At 41.6% G+C, this 18,837-nt stretch overlaps 1 protein-coding gene across 3 annotated transcripts in view; it reads left to right on the top strand.

The window, feature by feature from the left end:
• Positions 1-18,837, top strand: part of cdk14 (cyclin-dependent kinase 14) — a 246,282-nt gene that overhangs the window by 119,755 nt on the left and 107,690 nt on the right. The window lies entirely within an intron of this gene.

Genomic DNA, 18,837 nt, shown 5'->3' with positions numbered 1-18,837 from the left:
CAAGCGCCACCCAAGACGATTGTGATTGGTTTAAAGAAATGCCAATAAACCAGAGCACGTTTTTCTCCCATCCTGGAATGCTGTGTGGACTAGCCAGACCCTCCTCGGCAGCGCTGTGGAGGAAGGTCTGGCAATGCAAGACTAGCTGGACACTCTTTTTAGTGTATCTGTGAAATGTAAGAGTGAATATCCCCTCTGTGATGTCTGAGGAGGCAGAGTGATGATTACACTGTTACTCATACGCCGACCTTTTGATCCAAATCTACACATACTGCAGTCATTGTTGTCATTATTTGTACTTAAGAAGCAAGTTTTATTCTTAGATTTATTAGGATTTAAATTGTCTCGAGTGCAATGAAACAGTTGTCACCCACAGATGGTTTAGGGTTGGTGTTATGACGATAAATAGCGTGACACAATATAAATGAGTCAATCATCATATATTTAATCATACCATTTATACCATCATAGCTAAACCTTTAAAGACACAGTGAAATGAAAAACACATTTTCCATGTTCTAATCCTGTGTCCCTTTGTTCATTGTTTATTGTTTTTTTTTACATCAAAATCCCTTTTTCTCTTCCTGTAAAATGTAAAAATATTCTGGATGACTCATCTTGAACTCGGGTGCGGTTACATAGCCTAGATTTATCCAATCAAATGTGGTTTGGGCTGACCAGCTAACCTCGCTCATCGTAACCAGGGGTTGATCATAGAATGTATAAGTGAAGCCAAAACATCTGGATCGCTCTCTGGTGGATGGCTACATGTTATGTCATAAGCCACGCCCCCTCCATGTTAGTGGATAGGCCATGGGCCAAACTAAAAAAAACAAAATACACGGCAAATACAATTCTCCCAAAGAGGGTTTCAGTGACATTAAAGAACGGCTTGTTTATTTTATATTTTTTGTTTATATAAGGCCATATGGTCAAATTTAAATAATGTATTTAAAATATTATAACTTATTTTACTAGTCAATTGCTTTCAAATGACTAAAAGAACCACAAGATGGCAGAAGGAAACTTTACATCAACATTGAATGCACCATGAGCTTATGAGTTGCAATTGAACGCACCATTAATTCCTGTTGGTGGGGCAGTGTCCACGGTGTCTCAAAGTGCAGCTAGTGTCCTCTGTGTCTTTAGCTGCGGACTGTTGTACGTCCCGGTGTTGGAATCCTTTCCAGTGAAATACAGTCACACTTTACACAGTTAAGTCGTCATAATTTTAACCGTGTTTAATTCAGCTACTAGCTAATGGTAGGCTAACGTTACGTTACGTTACGTTAAGTGTAATGTTAACTAGCATCACGTGCATTGATGTTTCTGTTGCCTGTAACAGCCGTTTCGGAGCTCCAGAGGGCAGCAGAGGCATTATACTGGCACCAAAATGAGGCATCCTAATCTGAATTGTCATTCGGTCTGGTAGATACTGGTCGTTACGGCCAAAACAACACGGGGTTTCGGTACCCAACCCTATGCGTTGTCCATCTTTATATATAGTCTATGGTATTAAACCACACCAGTATCATACTGCAGGTAGCAGAGCAATATCTTAGTCAGAGGCGTGAGTTTGGATATTAGTCAGCAAAACTTTGTTTTCATCTAATTTGTTTATTTCACCCCGTATCCTGTTCCTCCTGATCCAACAACGCAGATGAGGGAGGTATGGGTGTTGATAAAAGCTTGTCTGCAGCTTCGTATTGTGCTGTATATTAATTACGGAAGATAAAGATGAACATATGGTGTTGTCTGATCCCAGAATAATGGGAGTCTTGGAGAAAGAGATGCTATTTTGGGGGACCTTTTTACATTTTGGTCCCAGCATTGGGCTTGCTTTGGATGGTGTGTTGGTCCAGCCATCTGCCCAACACTTTGGCCAAGATCACAATATCTGGACAACTAGTTGACTAGTCTGGCCTTTCATCTATTGCCATAATTCTCTCATCAAAATCAAAGAGCAGATCGCCATCAAAGTTACTGAGCGTGTGTGTGTGTGTGTGTGTGTGTGTGTGTGTGTGTGTGTGTGTGTGTGTGTGTGTGTGTGTGAAGTGGCACCATATGGCTTGGATCCATGCTCAGTAAACATTTCCTGCATGGCCAGTCTGGCATCCTGGGGGGCAGACAAACTGGCAATCCAGCCTTCTGTACACCCCATCCACTCATATCCATTATCCATCCATTCATTTATCCACCCATTATCTATCCATCCATCCATCCATGTATCCATCCATCCATCCATCCATTCCTCCCATCATCCATCCATTTATCCATCTACCCATCCATCCATTAATCCATCTATCCAACTATCCACTCATCCATCCAGTGTTTTACTCCCATCCCTCATTCTTTTTCTTACCCATTCCCTAACTCCCTCAAACCGTCTCCGTACCTCTCCATCCCTCTGCTCAGACACATTGGGGGAGGAGGAAGGTGGCAGCTTCATCAATAATGCAAACCGTGTATTAGTGTATTAGTGCTGAAACATTACTGCAGGGGAAATGAGAAGAAGAAAATAATGGACAAAATTCCAAATTAGCAAGAATGAAAATCCCCGGCTTGTTAGTCTGTCGCTGGAGCTGTGCTCATCAACAAACACCCACAAAACACAGAATCAGCCTTTGCCTGGGGGATGCCAGACGAGGAAGGTGAAGGCTCTGTGTGTGTGTGTGTGTGTGTGTGTGTGTGTGTGTGTGTGTGTGTGTGTGTGTGTGTGTGTGTGTGTGTGTGTGTAGCTCCCTGTGGTCCCGGGCCTTGGCAGCAGGAATACTAACGGCCAACAGCTGAGGCCCGTGGCGCTGGTTGGAGTAAACCAGAGAGACAGAGGCAGAGTGTCAACAAAGGATGGGCTCAGCGGCGCAAGAAGAGGTGGCAGTGTCCTTCATTCCCTCGATCAGACTTTTAAACCTTGACAATAGTCTCTTGGAATGAACATCTTATTTTACTATCCTGAGATGTGTACTGCTTGTGTCTCTTGAATTGATTTGAACTGTGTCCACTCATTGCCCAGCCCTCATGTGTTGTCTCTGACTTTCTCCTGTCTGTTCTTTGTTTTTATGTGTAATTTTTTGGGGGGTTCTGTAGACTGTTAAAAACTCAATTGCCATTTTTGGGATGAATAAAGTTTTTTGAGCTTGAACTTGAACAGTGAGGCTGAGGCTGTGTGGTGAAAGGATGGAGGGCACACAGAGGAACGGATAAGGGATGGAATGATGAAATGTATTGAGATGGTTTATGGGTGAGCTGGAAAATGATAGCAGTGTATTCTACTAGAATCAATAAAACTTAAAGCTCCCATGGCATGAAAATTTCACTTTGAGGTTTTTTAACATTAATGTGAGTTCCCCCAGCCTGCCTATGGTCCCCCAGTGGCTAGAAATGGCGACAGTTGTAAACCGAGCCCTGGGTATCCTGCTCTGCCTTTGAGAAAATGAAAGCTCAGATGGGCCGATCTGGAATCTCCTCCTTATGAGGTCATAAGGTTACCTCCCCTTTCTCTGCTTTGCCCGCCCAGAGAATTTGGCCCACCCATGAGAAAGAGAGAGACATCATGGCTTGCAAACAAGTGGCAGTTGGTCAAGGCCACACCCCCACCCTCCACCTTGCCCCCCCTCTCTCCTCCTCAATAGCATTTAAAGCTACAGACACAGAAATGGTACATCCTAAGGAAAACTCATTGTGGGACTGGCTCTAGTGGCTGTAATTCTGCACCAAGGCTGAATTTCGGGAAAGAGACTTCAGATACAGTATTAGGGGACCACTAAGGTCTATATAAAAGAGACTTCAGATACAGTATTAGGGGACCACTAAGGTCTATATAAAAGAGACTTCAGATACAGTATTAGGGGACCACTAAGGTCTATATAAAAGAGACTTCAGATACAGTATTAGGGGACCACTAAGGCCTATATAAAAGAGACTTCAGATACAGTATTAGGGGACCACTAAGGCCTATATAAAAGAGACTTCAGATACAGTATTAGGGGACCACTAAGGCCTATATAAAAGAGACTTCAGATACAGTATTAGGGGACCACTAAGGTCTATATAAAAGAGACTTCAGATACAGTATTAGGGGACCACTAAGGTCTATATAAAAGAGACTTCAGATACAGTATTAGGGGACCACTAAGGCCTATTTAAAAGCATCCAAAAAGCAGCATGTCATAGGACCTTTAAGTCTTTCCAGTCCTTTTTCTTTCCTCTTTTGGTGCTCATCTGCAGACTGACCAGTTTTGTTCATCCAACTCTGCAGTCCAGAGCAACACATGGCAACAACTACTCTGCTGCAGACATTTATTATGGATATTCATGGGTCACAGACAATGATTCTTAAAGAGTAACTCCACACTAGATCTTGTATAGAAGGATTGCTGCATTGGAAGATATGAGTTTGTTGAAGCCGGGTGTGGTCTGTTGTGGCCTGTTGGACTTGGACCAGACCCAGTAATGGCGTGTTAAATGTGGAAGAGAATGAAGTCACCACAAGTTTGGAAGCAAGGTTATTTGCCTGGTTTCAGTTGCTCTGTGTTAACAATGAATAATCAAAGTTTTTACTTTAGTCCATCACAACCAACCCCGGTCTCCTGGGTGAAAGTCCTGTGTTATTTGACCCATCCACCCCCCCAACCAACCTTCTTAAATGGATTTTCAGTCTTTCATACTACTCTCTACTGTTGTCTTTCTTAATACTACGTCATCTTACAGCGCCGCGGTGGAGGTGCTGCTCTGCCCGGTGTGTTCCATACAGACGCTAAAAGGGGATTTTTGTGTCGGTATCTGACGCTGACAGACACTGACCAAGCGTCAGTATTTGACGAGTTGAGAGTGAGAACGGGTTGGCGCTCCACTCACCTCTCTGTAAAGATGTAGATGATATGTGCAGATGAGTAGCTGGGTGTTAAAGAAGCTGACTGATTTCCCATCAGCCACAGTGGCCAGAGCTCCAGATCCCTGCTGCTGGTTGTAGAGTGGATGCAGATGCTCCCCTCCCCTCTGCTCCTCTGTGGGTTGACTCACTTTTTAATGAGCTACACAAACAACTAACACATACTGTAAATGTGGCTTTGAGCAGCCCATGTTTCATATCAAGGACATGACTAATTGAGGCTGTGTGGACTGTAATCACTGCCTGAACACACACACACACACACACACACACACACACACACACACACACCCACACACGGGACCTACGGTACAGTTAATCCTATAAACCTACCATAGAGTGGACCAGACATTTTTTATCACTTACACTTTGTTAGCTAATTAAAAAAAAATATCTATTAAAATAAAATGAAAACCACAGCTCAAACACAATCTTAAATGTAATTTAATTAAAAAGTGAGTAGCATTGGAGTTAAGATGATTTAAAAGACCACACCGGTGGTATTGTGTGATTTACTACAGGTGCCTACTAGGGGGGAGAGAGAATACCGCATAGTATCGCAATATTTTCTGTGCCAATACTGAATTCATACACAGACGCAAAGTATAGATCTTTTATTTATAAAGTGCACATGGCAATTAATTGACAGTAATGAGGTTTTCATGACCACTTTGGTCAGTTTGTCTGCTTAACAATCCCATTTTACAGCAATTAAGTTGAAGTGAGATGAACTTCAGATAAATAGAATAGAATAGAATATACTTTATTGTCCCCTAGGGGAAATTTGTCATGGACTCAAAAATGCGTAGTGCATAGTAGTAGCTGCTATTACAGACAATAAATACACGTAAAAAAAAACTAAATACAGAACACCGAGTTATTGCACACTTCTCAGGCCTATCATTACAAATCGTACAAATCTATTTAAAATTTTGATGGAGACTGGTACGAAGGAATATTTAAAACGGTTCAAATTTAGTTTTAGGGATTCTGTACCTAAATTGAACCGTTTTAAATATTCCTTCATAATGTATCATTTTAGATAAAACATGTGTAAAGAAGGACTTGCTATTTATGTGCTGGGTAACGGGGATCAGCCAATCAGCATCTTTGTTTTGGGGTCACAGAGAGGACACCTGTTTGCGCTGGCTGATAAGTTTAGTTTTTAAGTTGGTAGTGAGAGTGGCCGGGAGAAGCACATCGTAGATATTTCTGAAGTGTATAGTTGTCGTCTGTGTCGCCATCTGTGCATGTGTGCGTTCAGAGACATGTGAGTACACTGGTGTAAATGTTTATATATGTGTATTTTCGGTGCCTTACGTTTATATGAATGCGATCTGTTCTGGGATACTCAGTTGAAATGCAGTATGTTAGCATACATTTCGCTAGCAGCATGCTAATGCCTAGTATTATTAGTGTTACATTACTATTGTGCTTGTGTGTGTACTCACATGACACTGCATAATTATTATCGGAGTGTTTATCATGGTTGTGTAGTAGAGAGCTATGTTTGGATTGCTGTTACTGAAACCCAGCAGTAAGAAGGCTGTTTTTTTAATTTAATAAGGAGCTGATGTGTGTTATCTGGTATATTCTTTGGTTATTTGATATAAGCAGCTATAGCTACCTGAAGTGAAAGTTATACTTATTACCATTTATTAGCTTTACTAATTGCATCCTGTCAGCACTGTTGTTTTACTTGTATGCTGATATTTCCTTTTTTTATTGTTTATTGTAGAACCACACATACACTCACGAAGACTGCCAATAAATCTATTGAAGAGCGTCACAGCATTTGACTGCATTCTTACCGATGCACCACAGTGGTCACCTATTCACAACTAGCTACAGTTACAGTCCTAGTTATCAAGTCTCCATTATAACATGTTTGACATGACATTGACATCATTTGAAGTTGGAAAAAAGGTAATAAATTGCAATATACATATATCGCAATATGTTTAAAATCGCAATAATATAGTATCATGGCATGAGTATCGTGATAATATCGTATCGCGGGGCCTCTGGTAATAGGCCTACCATAACTTATCATCTATCAAAAATAAAGATTAGGGTCGATGCAGCAGAACCAGAGATATGGTCCTCTTTATGCCACATTCTTCTTTGTACAACATGTTACAACAAGGAGAAGAGCTCGTCTTGACTCTCAAATCCCGTTTAATAACATCTCAAGATAAATCCAGCAAGATGCGTTACAATCTAGACAGAGAGTGAAGCCCAGGCAAATCAACTCAACAGTAACGCTAAATGTAATTGCCTGCCTATAGGCCATAATACTTAGGATTTCTACATTAAAAATATTGCTTTATGTAGTATATTAGCCATTCAGAATACCAAAGAGTTCTTACATATTAACTTCGGGCAAAATTTGTAGAAAAAAAAAAAAAAAACATTATTATTTGTCAGCTCAGGACAAAAAAGTTAACTTACATGTTTTGCTTTATGAGGATTCTATTTAAAGGAGTGCTACTGCCACATTGTCACGTGAGATTTACTGTGAATATGAATTTATATACTCTCTCTCTCGCTCTCTCTCTCTCTCTCTCTCTCTCTCTCTCTCTCTCTCTCTCTATATATATATATATATATATATATATATATATATATATATATATATATAAAAAAGTCTTGCCTGTTGTTGACTGATTGTGTGGTGGGGGCTGACTACAGTGATGAAATATCCAGCTGTGATAAAAGCTCCTTCTGAATGAAAACATGCAACCGATTAGGACATATAAAAAAGAGTAGCTTCTTATTGTATATGCACGCGCCCCCGGTGACGAAACGCGCAGCTTGCAAAGCAAAAGTCTGCTTTCCTGCAGCACAGTATACTTGTTTTACAATCCTCTCGTCATAGTGTTTTTCTGCCACACACGCAAACGTTGCCTCGTTGCATACATCGCCGCTGATTGCTGGTCTGGTGTGCAGGATTTGGTGATTGTCGTGGCGGACGGATCATGGCGCGGGCTGCACACTGGATCATGGCTTTGCTTCTGTATCGGGTGGTGGCACACAACTTGCATCTTACTTTGGGTCATCTTTTACTATATCAAATTGCACCCCCAATTTAGATCTTCTTTTCCCAGACACTTCAGTTAAAGGTTTAAATCCCTGCCGCCAAGATGCTCCTCCATCGGTCACAGATCATGGAAAGTCAAACTTAAATCTGTCATGGGGCGGTTGGATTTATTCACGCGCTTTAAAAAGATTTATTAAAAACTTCTTTCTTTTTACATTTTTGTATACAGCATTATACAGATGCTCATAATATGCTGTATATTAACAGGTAGTTCTACTGTATGTAAAATCTGACATTGAGCACCCCCATATAGCCAAAATGGCATGATCCTCATTTCATAATGCCTCTGCGAAGATTCCAAGGGGTTAAGTCTCTCTCCACAAAGCGTACCTCCTATGGCGCCATTTTGATGCTACCAAGCCATCACCCCCCGTTAGCATTCCATTGACTGCCATTCATTTTGACGTCACTTTGACAGAGAATAACTTTACATCTGAAGCGTTTAAAGACTCTATTTGTCCATTGTTTATTTCTAAAGAAACACGACAATGTATAAAAGGCTCCATTACCTTGTACCTCACGTTATGGCTCCGTAGCAGACGTTTTTGTAAAAATAGGCTAACGATTGTGTCATACCCACGTGACTTACTGTCTCATAGTAGAGGAATTACCGTATAGTACAGGAGAAGCTTGCAGGCAGTTTGGACTTAATTAGCTGTTTAAGTTTAATTACTAATGTTAACTATCATTTTAGTGAGCAATAATTAGCCTGTGTCCATGTTATCTCCTTACATATAGCTACGCTCTCCGTCTCTGCTAGATTGAGAATGATTGAGATTTCTCTTGGCACAGCTACCAGAAGACTTCCAACTTTCAGACAGGTTGCTCACGTCACATTTACGTCGTCTCTCTCAGTTGGAGGCTGCTCAGTAACGCTCAGCCATCACCGGAAAAGTGCTTCTAATATCGGGGTCACCCCTAATATACACACAAAACACTTCTGTAATCTCGTTGATAATTACTTATCATAATTATTATTGGAATGTTGCTCTAAATCATTAGAAAATGTACTCACTCAAGTGAGCAATCTCTCTTTTTTTCATATAACTTCCTGGAGCACACACACACACACACACACACACACACACACACACACACACACACGCACGCACACGCAAGCACATTATCGTCACACACAAAATGACTTCAGCCTTGAGACAATCTTCTGATGACAAGCCCCTAATTACAGAAGCCAATGAAGCAGCAGATGAGCCCTGCTCTACGCCCACATACCTCGGAGCCTCGTGTTGGGACGGAGCTGCTGGAAGGCTGCTTGTGTTTGCACTCAAACCCTGAAGCTTTGCCATATGCTGTCGGCGTCCATCGCCAACCTGGAGCACAGAATCCTTATCTGGGGTTTATTCACACATGAAATGGCTGAGCTGGTGTTTGGGACTCCATCTGTGTGAGAAACTAGACCGTGTCCCTATGTCTTATGTCATAACAACAAGACACACATCACCAGAGTTGGAAAGTAAACAATTACACACACGTTAACTGCAATGGAGTGATTTATTTGTGTACTTCCATACGTTTTGAAGTAGTTTGTAAAATCTGTAATTTTACTTTAACTTCAGTATGTTTGGTTTGAAGTATTGCACTTCGCGACATTTGAAATCACATCCTTTACTGAGTAAAAGAAATGTAAATAAAAAAAAATGCAAGGAAATAAATCGCCCCGGAAACTCCTGCAGTGTATGACGGACAGGATGGGGTAGCGCCAGTTTGTGTTCAGTGGCGCTAAAATCACAATAAGGAGGGAGACGGACAAGGCAAACGCCAGTGGTGCAGACCAAGCTAAAAGTGAAACCCCGTTAAATACTGCTGAAGTTAAACGTGAGTGAAATAAAGTGAACTCCAGGATATATTTGAGCGACCACTTTGGCTTCAAGTGCAAGAAAGGAAACGGCTTTATTCTGCAATGTAAGCTGTGTTTTCCCAGAGAGATCGAACTAGCAGTTTATAAAAAACTCGACGTCAAACACGCGCAAGCATGTAGAGCCAAGGTAAATAATTTGTGTACCATTGCAGTGCTGCCACAGTTTTATAAGGAAACAAAAACATTTATTACTTCTCATTAAAGATGTTCCGATACCAGTATCGGAAAAGCCTCCGATACTGCCTAAAATGCAGGTATCGGTATTGGAAATTACTGGAGTCGATGCACCGATCCGATACCACGTAATTTATCCCAGAAAAACTACTTTAAAGTAGTTTATTATCAGATCGGTACAAGTTCAGGTATCGGAATCGGTTTCGGGAAGCAAAAAATGCTTTTGGACCATATTCTCATAATAAGAAACCAACATTGTTTTGTGCCATTGCTTTGCAAAGATTCTGTCAAGCGCGCTAAAATCCACTTCTGCACATGACGGCCAAAAAAATAAGACCTAAGTTGTAAAATCCCAGAATGATCCATGAAGGTGCTCTTGCGGAGGAACAAACTGATCAGCAAAAGAAAATGATTCAGTCACTCGTACGTGAGAACAAGAAGGACAAGTTCAATCAAAAGCCTTTATTTGGGGAGATACTGTATGACTCTAAAGGAGACTTAGGCGTCAATAACAAACACCAAAGGCACCTGACCAAGCGTCGCCTTTTGACGCCTTTTGGCCCCTTTTGGCCCCAAGTATTGGATTGCACTACTACTGCGTTGTATTTTTTGCTTTCAGTGGGTGCAGCTATAGCTAATGAGTACTGATGTGTGTGTTTTATTTTCTGTGGGGTTGGTGTTGTGCTGTGCTGTGAAGTAACAGCTGCCGGGATAATGATGTGTGAGGAGTGAAGCAATGTGACAATGGAGCTGGTGGAATGTCGCAGGCAGCCGCAGCAGACTGTTTGGCTCTCCCTGTTATGCTGTTCCACCCAGCGACTCGCCACTGCACCTGTGTGTGTGTGTGTGTGTGTGTGTGTGTGTGTGTGTGTGTGTGTACCTGGGGTGTGGGCTGCACATGGTATTCTAAAGGCCTACTGATGTCTGTGTGTTTCATGTTGGCTATTTCCACTGGATGCGGAACGTCTGCGGAACGTCTCCGGAACGTCGACGGAGTCATTAGGTTTCCATTAAAGTCAATGTGTGTATTTCCACTGATGGCTGATGGCTGCGTTCCAACTCTGTTCCAGCTCCGGCGGTCCCAGCCCTCCAGAGCAGATACACAGAGCTTCTACTTTTGCCGGACGCCGGAGAGCTCCGCAGCAATTCAGCACACGGCAGATAGTGCAGGACAGGGAGTTGAGCACAGAAACAAAATAAAAATCCGGTTAATTTTCAAAATAAAATACACTGTGCTCACGGCGGGTCCCTGCACTACACCTTGAAAACACAGCACAGAGTTGTTTCCCCTCTACTCCTCTGGATGGAAACAAACTGTTGTTGGTTTTGTGGTTCTATTCTACGTGAATTCGCGAGATCTAGTGGGTCCTCGTGACTGCAGCTGTCAGTCATGGCCGCAGCCGTGCCGCAACAAATCCGGACCTGGTGGGTACTGACTGACGGCGGAGCACGCAGCCGTTCCGCAGCGGAGCCGGTCCACAGACGTTCCGCATCCAGTGGAAATTGCCAGTAATGCAGAGCTCAGTACAGTCCAATTTGTGTTGGGAAATGGGCTGGTGGTGCACTACACACACACACACCGCACACACACACACACAAACACACACACACACAATTTGATTGATTTGTTAGGGAGCCATGATGCCCAAAATGTTTAGAATAAGTTACTAGTGTAGGTATTGTTATTTGAACTATCTTCTTGCAGATCTCTCAATCTGCTGCACATTAGAGTGCAGAGTGAGGAGAAGCAGGTGGAGGCTACAAACTGCCTCTAAAATCCAAATGAACTTAACCAGAACAGTGAGCTGTCGTTTCCCCCGGGACAGAGACTATTTTCATCCTTCTCTTTGTTCATCCTGTCTTCCTCCTGTAACCCCTCCAGCCCACCTCTTATATCCCCGTATATTTTGTGACCCCCGGTGTTGTGTGTGAGATAGTGACCTTCATCCCAGTAGCTTCCTGTACAGGATGCCAGGTCACCTGGTGAACTCCAACAGATGAAGGAGGCTGAGTGTGTGTGCGTGCGTGCGTGCGTGTATGTATGTGTGTGTGTGTGTGTGTGTGTGTGTGTGAGAGACAGTGTATGTGTGTAAAGCCATAGGTCAGCACTTTGAAGTATTACCCTCCTCTTCAGACCCGTGGGGTTTTGAGGGGGCAGGTCAGAGCTCTGTGACGTCCACGCCGCCATCATCATGTTGCTGCTTGGTTACCCTGTACAACTCTGTACAAGGTGATCCAAATGTCAAAGCACATATAAACCAATATCAGAATGGCCTCTTAACCCCCTATCTGTTTGGACTGGCTCCAGCGCCGATTGGCAGTGATAGAAACAACACCCTGGTGGTAATTTATTTTTCACTCCTTTTAGTGTCAGGGCCGGGCAGACAACTGTCAGTATTCACACAAGTGAATTTAGCTTCAGTATCTATAGGTATCACAGTCCTGCTCAGAGGCCTTTGGACTTTTTAGTCTAATATTCTGGGTTAAAGACCGTGTGATTGTATTTCTTTAGTTTCATTTACTCTCAGTTTCTAGAGGATTTGGGATTTTCTGTTTCCTGTTCCTTGTTTCATGCAAGCCCCGTTTACACGAAGGGAAGACGCAGAAATTTTCCTGCGCTTTGGCCTCTCATTTACACGAAAACCCCGTTTTTATCACAGAAAACGATTATTTCTAAAAACTCCGGCCAAAGTGGAGATTTTGGAAAACTTCGTTTGCACGTTTGCATGTAAACTGAGACAAACGGAGGTTGAGGCAGCCGAGAGAGAGAAAGAGGAAGTGAGTCGTTGCTGTTGTTGCTATTTTCAGGATTCTGATTGGCTAACATGGGCTTGAGCTTCTCGTTACACTACCACCTACAGGTTTGCTCTTGACGGCATTGATGGCATATATATACACGGGTACATGTAAACTAACACTTTTCTGAAAACTGACAGCTGTGCACGATGTTATTTTTGAAAACGGAGAGGTTGAAATGTCCGTTTATGAAAATAGCCGGCCACGTGTAAACGTAGCATCATTGTGTTTGAGTTTTCTGTGCCCGTGCTGTGTGTTCCTCACGTCTCCCTGTAGCCCTGCGGCATGTCTTCCCTTGTACTCCTGTTTTGTGTCTAGCCTCGTCAGCCTTCCTTTGTGTTAGCAGTCCTCGTTGTCTAGTTATCCAATCAGTGTTTCCCTCTTCATTCCAGTTCCTTGCCCACTTCAGCTGTGTCTTGCCTGGTGATTAGCTCCTTGTGTATTTAGTCTGTGTGCTCCATTTATCTGGTGACACTTGGTCGTCGTGTTCCGTGTAGGGACGTCAGTAGGATTTAAAGACAGGGGGTGCTTAGCCCCCAGGGTATTTGTAACTTACGTGTTATCTTTTGTTACTGTATTAGAGCTACACTTATGTCAACAACCAGTCAAGAAACTAAGATGTTAACAAGTAAAAAGTGACAGATGTATCCTCTTCTTCCATTTCTACTCTGTTCAACAAAAGTTACTGTAATGTTAGCTTTTAGACACATCAAAGCTGCATGGGGGGGGGTTTACTTAGGCCAGACTTTGATCCTGATGAGTTCTTCTGTAAGCAATGACTTAAATGCTATCTGTCTGCTCATGTAAATGTGTGATAAAGTAATAGCATACTATATTTAATTCCTCTCTCTATAAGATGAGTTCATCTTCCAAAGAATGCTATTTAATCACACTAATTACTGTAACTGCGCTGTGGATTGGTTCAATCAGTGTCATTTTGCTGTGTAGTCTGGTTACAGTATAACCCAAGAACCCGAATTTTAAGGCCTACATTTAGGCAACATCTACATATTTATTTAATTGATCACAGCCAATGAATGCATAAAGTTAAGTTGGTCAGAATATAGCTAGCATATACTGTATAATAAATATAATGAAATAATATAGTTTAGGCTATGCCTTAGTGCCTAGACCTGCCAACAAATGCTTATTGTTAGAAGAAAAGCAAACACCCCACATTTCCTTAGACCTATAGACCACTACTGACCTCAATCACACCGGCTCCCTCAGAATCAACTGCCCTGTCAATCTCCTGCTTCTCTTTCTCTCTGCTAAAATATCTTCCAATATCCATCTGCTCAATGAATTGAAGGATACTTACAGTAGCATTAACAGGGACCCTATGACATTTAGTTTTCAGTGACAACAGCATTCTATGGGGACTGATATTGTTTTAGAATACTGTAGAGATAGGCTATATTATCTCATTATCATTGGCACAGTATTGTTTTCCATAGTACAGTAAACCAAAATATCTCCTTTCCTTTACCTCAAGAAAACGTAGCTGAAGGTAAGCAGGTCATTAAAAACAACTTACAGTTTCACTCTGTATCACTCACTACGTGTAATAAATCCTCCTTCACCATTCATCTGCGTGTGTATTGGTGTGTGTGTGTGTGTGTGTGTGTGTGTGTACTGTGCATGCAGTAGCGAGTTCAGACCAAAGTGTAGCGACGAGATGAGATGAATCCTCCAGTTACTTGCAACGCTCCTGTCTGCAACGCTCTGAAAGCTGCCAGTTCATACACCAATGCAACGAGTTTGATAGCACAACAACTCTTTGTACTTCTGTTTAACTTCCGACTTTTCGGCTATTTTGTAGCTGGATATATATCATTTGTTGCATCTAAATATGAATGGGGATACGGTTAGTGATCATGAGAAGCTTGATACGTTTGCAGAATCTTACCGTTACCGTGCACGTGGGCGCTCGTTGAGCCTCTAACACTGCCATTTCGACCAGCTGACAGTTGTAAAATGGAATTAACCCTTGTGTTGACTTCGGGTCACATTGACCCATTTTTAACTTTTTCTTTTATATCAGAAAATATAGGACGTAGAAATAAGTGCTGAAAATGTGTAGAAGAAAAATTTAAAAATTTAAAACGTTGGAAAAAGCAAAAACAAACTGTGAAAAAAAGGCGTCGAAAACAAAAGTGTTTTTTTCAAGGTTGAAGGGAAGACAACACAAGGGCTATAACAGACACACTACACACCGACGCACACAGATGAATGGTGAAGGAAGATTGAGTCACTGTAGTTAGTGATACAGAATGCACCGTAAAAAAAAAAAAAAAATCGAATTATTATTGTTGTTCTTATTATTATTTAGGGGGGCTTAGGAACATTTTAGTGTAGCTTCAGCACCCCTAAAATAGGCCTAACGACGTCCCTGGTTCCGTGTCAGGACATTCTGCCTGTTCTGCTCTGTTTCCCAGTGTTCTTGGTTTCCCCCTGTTTTAGATTAATGTCCTGCTTGGACTGTAAGTTAATTTGAAGTCACTAAATCACTGAAAATCCATCTTGCTACCTCCTCATCTCATCTTCTGCGTCCGGGTCCTAACCTGCAACTCCCTTATAAAGCCAGGTCAGATGATGTATGTTGAGCTATTCAGAGCTATGAACAATCCTGATTCATTTGACTCTGCACTTCTCCAGGATACAAACAGGCCAGACTTTCTTTTATGATGAGCGCAGTAATAAGGGCCTGACACACACAGCGCGTCTGCAGTGGAAATAATAACCTCTGAGTATAATCGGGCAGATGGCAATAGATCAGTGTGTGGACATTACAGTGCTCAGCCGAGATGAATGCCAGCTGAAAGTCCTTTCTCTTCCAACACAAGGAAATGTTAACTACTCCCTCCCTCCTCTCACTTATTCTCCCCTCTGCCCCTCTTCCTCCCACGCACAGGGGACTAGCAGCAAGGCAGGAAGTCCTTTTTTACTAAGCTAAATGCTTTAATTAAGCCTTCAGACCACTTGGGAAGAGACAAAGAGGTGATGCCACCAGCCTCATTAAAGCTCACTGCTCTACCATTAGCTGACATGAGAGCACTGTTATTGCCAGCTCTATCTCCACAGCGCTGTGGAGGAAGGAATGTTTTTCCGCCAATACCGGAACAGCTCGTGATAGGAGATAAACCGCGCTCTTGTTTATTGTCTTTTCTTTAAACCAATTACCATCGTCTTGGGAGGCACTGCCTTAATGTGCATTTCTCTACTGTATCTTGATTTGTGCAGTTTACTACAATGACTCTTTATTTTCACCAAATCAAATTTAAGCCTGTAACTATTTTGTTATTCTAATTTTGCCATACTTAGTTGTAGTTATTTTTATGTCCTATTTTCTTTTTAATTGTAAATTGAGTTTTAGTGGCCTGGTGAGCTTTCACTAAAAAAAACACACTTTTTCTCTTTCCATGTGAAAGACATATGTTTATTTTTTGATTTATGTTGTATTATTTTCTATTGATGTGTGGCCTTAATATACAGTCCTGTGAAAAAATTAAGACTATATATTAGATTAGATTAAATATTCAGTTATTCATTAAGAAATTTTCACATATCGATGTCTAATCTTGTTTTATTTATCTCTGGAAAAGAAAGTGATCTAATTGCAGGTAAACAGCAAAAAATAACATTGTTTTACTCATTAAATAAAAGAAATCAACATAAATGCATATTCTAACTGAGGAAAAAGTTAGGACACCCTACCCCCTAATACCTAGTGTTACCCCCTAATACCTAGTGTTACCCCCTAATACTTAGTGTTACCCCCTAATACCTAGTGTTACCCCCTTTGGCTGAAATAACTTCAGTGAGACGCTTCTTGTAACCCTCTACCAGTCTCTGACATCGGTCTGAGGAAAGTTTGCCCCACTCCTCACTTTAACCTGTGTGATGTTTGAGGGGTTTCTTGCATGTACAGCCTGTTTCAAGTCACCCCACACACAGCATCTCAATGGGATTAAGATCTGGGCTTTGACCGGGCCATTCCAGGACTCTCCATTTCTTAGTTTTCAGCCAGTCCTCGTGGATTTACTGGTCTGTTTAGGGTCATTGTCATGTTGTGGGGTCCAGTTCCGCTTCAGCTTTAATTTTCTTACAGATGGTCTCACATGTTGCTCAAGCACCCTCTGATACACTGTAGAATTCATGATGGATTCTATGATGGTGAGCTGGCCAGGTCCTGCTGCAGCAAAGCATCCCCAAACCACGACACTTCCACCTCCATGCTTCACAGTTGGTATGAGGTTCTTTTCCTGGAACGCTGTATTCGGTGTGCGCCACACATGTCCTCTGTTCTGGTGTTCAAATAATTCAATTTTAGACTCATCTGTCCAAAGAACATTATTCCAGAAGTCCTGTTCTTTGTCTACGTTCTCTCGTTCTCGTTCTACGTTCTCTCTACTCTTTCTGATTGTAGAGGCATGCACTTTGACATCAACAGTCGCCAGAGCCTGCTGTAGGTCCTGTGATGACATTTTAGGGGTTTTGGAGACTTCTTTTAGCATCTTGCGGTCTGCTCTCGGGGTGAACTTGATTGGACGGCCAGACCTGGGCATGTTGGCAGTTGTTTTGAACGTCCTCCACTTGTACACTATTTTCCAGACAGTGGAATGGCTGATTTCAAACTCTTTTGAGATCTTTTTAAATCCCTTACCAGACTCATAAGCTGCAACAATCTTCTTTCTGAAGGCCTCAGACAGGTCTTTGGATCTCACCATGGTGTTCACTCTCACGTCAACAGTCAGGAGCACACCAAACTGAATGTCTGAGGTTTAAATAGGGCAAGCCTCCTTCAAAATTTGACTGGACTTGCACCTGAGCCACTTTGTAAATTTGTGAACAGGCTGGAATCATGCATCATGCATGTGGAGTTCCATTTCGTAAAACATCTTTTGCCCAAAATGTTTTTTTCTGTGAAAGGAGCCAATCTGTGGAACTGGCTTCCTACAAATATAAAGACTCTTACTAAAATGTCCACCTTTAAAAAACTATCAAAAGCATGTTCATACAGCAGCAGCAGTGTGATCATGCCATATGAAATGTATAGCTGTGTGTATGTGAGGTGTGCATTTGAGTGAGTTCGAGTGAATGTGTTTATTTACTACATTTATTTTTATTGCTGCTAACTGGTTTCTGGACATTTAATTGTATTCACTGTAAAAATTTGACTCCTTTATTATTTTAACTGTTAAAAGCCCTTCTAGGGACAGGTGTTGCGAATTAGCCATGGATATAAACACTGTGATACAGGCATCGGATTGTTCTTTATGTAATAATCTATGTTTTTTTGTATCTGTCCCTATTCAAATAAACAACAACAAAAAAAAAAAAAATGCTGAGTAACAATGTTCTAATCATGTGCACCTGATGTGATACACCTGTGTGTGATTTCAGCCATTTTAAGTGGGACAAAATGTGGGGGTGTCCTAATTTATTCCTCACCAGAAATTGCATGTTTATTTTATTACATTTTACAGAAAGTTTTTAAAAAGTATTTTCTTCAGTTTTACTTGTTTAGTTATATTACTTGAATCTCTCAATATTGTTAAAATTGATATTACATATCCATATGTCTAAATATGTTAAAAGACAGATGTTTTCATAGGGTGTCCTACTTTTTTCACATGACCGTAGTTCCAAATTACAGCTACAAAAGTAGCTAGACGTGTTGTAAGGTTCAGAGAATGTCGCACCCAAATGCAGAGACAGACAGGCAGTGTTGAGCTTGAGGATTTAATCACCATCAAAAATACAACCAAAGGAGTCCTCTAGACAGCAGGCAAAATCCTTCCAGAATGCAGAGGAAGCAAAAGAACAGGAATACCGAAAAACTGGAACACAGGGACAACAGGGGTAGACTCCACACACAAACACCCTAAACAATACAATGACCTGACAACAAACAAAGAAAACACAGAGACTAAATACAAGAGGTAATGAGGAAACAAGAGACAGGTGACACGAGGACGAGACGTAGTATCACCG

Source organism: Sander lucioperca, chromosome 10, assembly GCF_008315115.2.
Source record: "Sander lucioperca isolate FBNREF2018 chromosome 10, SLUC_FBN_1.2, whole genome shotgun sequence".
Classification (NCBI taxonomy): domain Eukaryota; kingdom Metazoa; phylum Chordata; class Actinopteri; order Perciformes; family Percidae; genus Sander; species Sander lucioperca.
The sequence above is the reverse complement of the archived record's forward strand: the minus strand, read 5'-3'. Positions and strand labels throughout refer to the sequence as shown.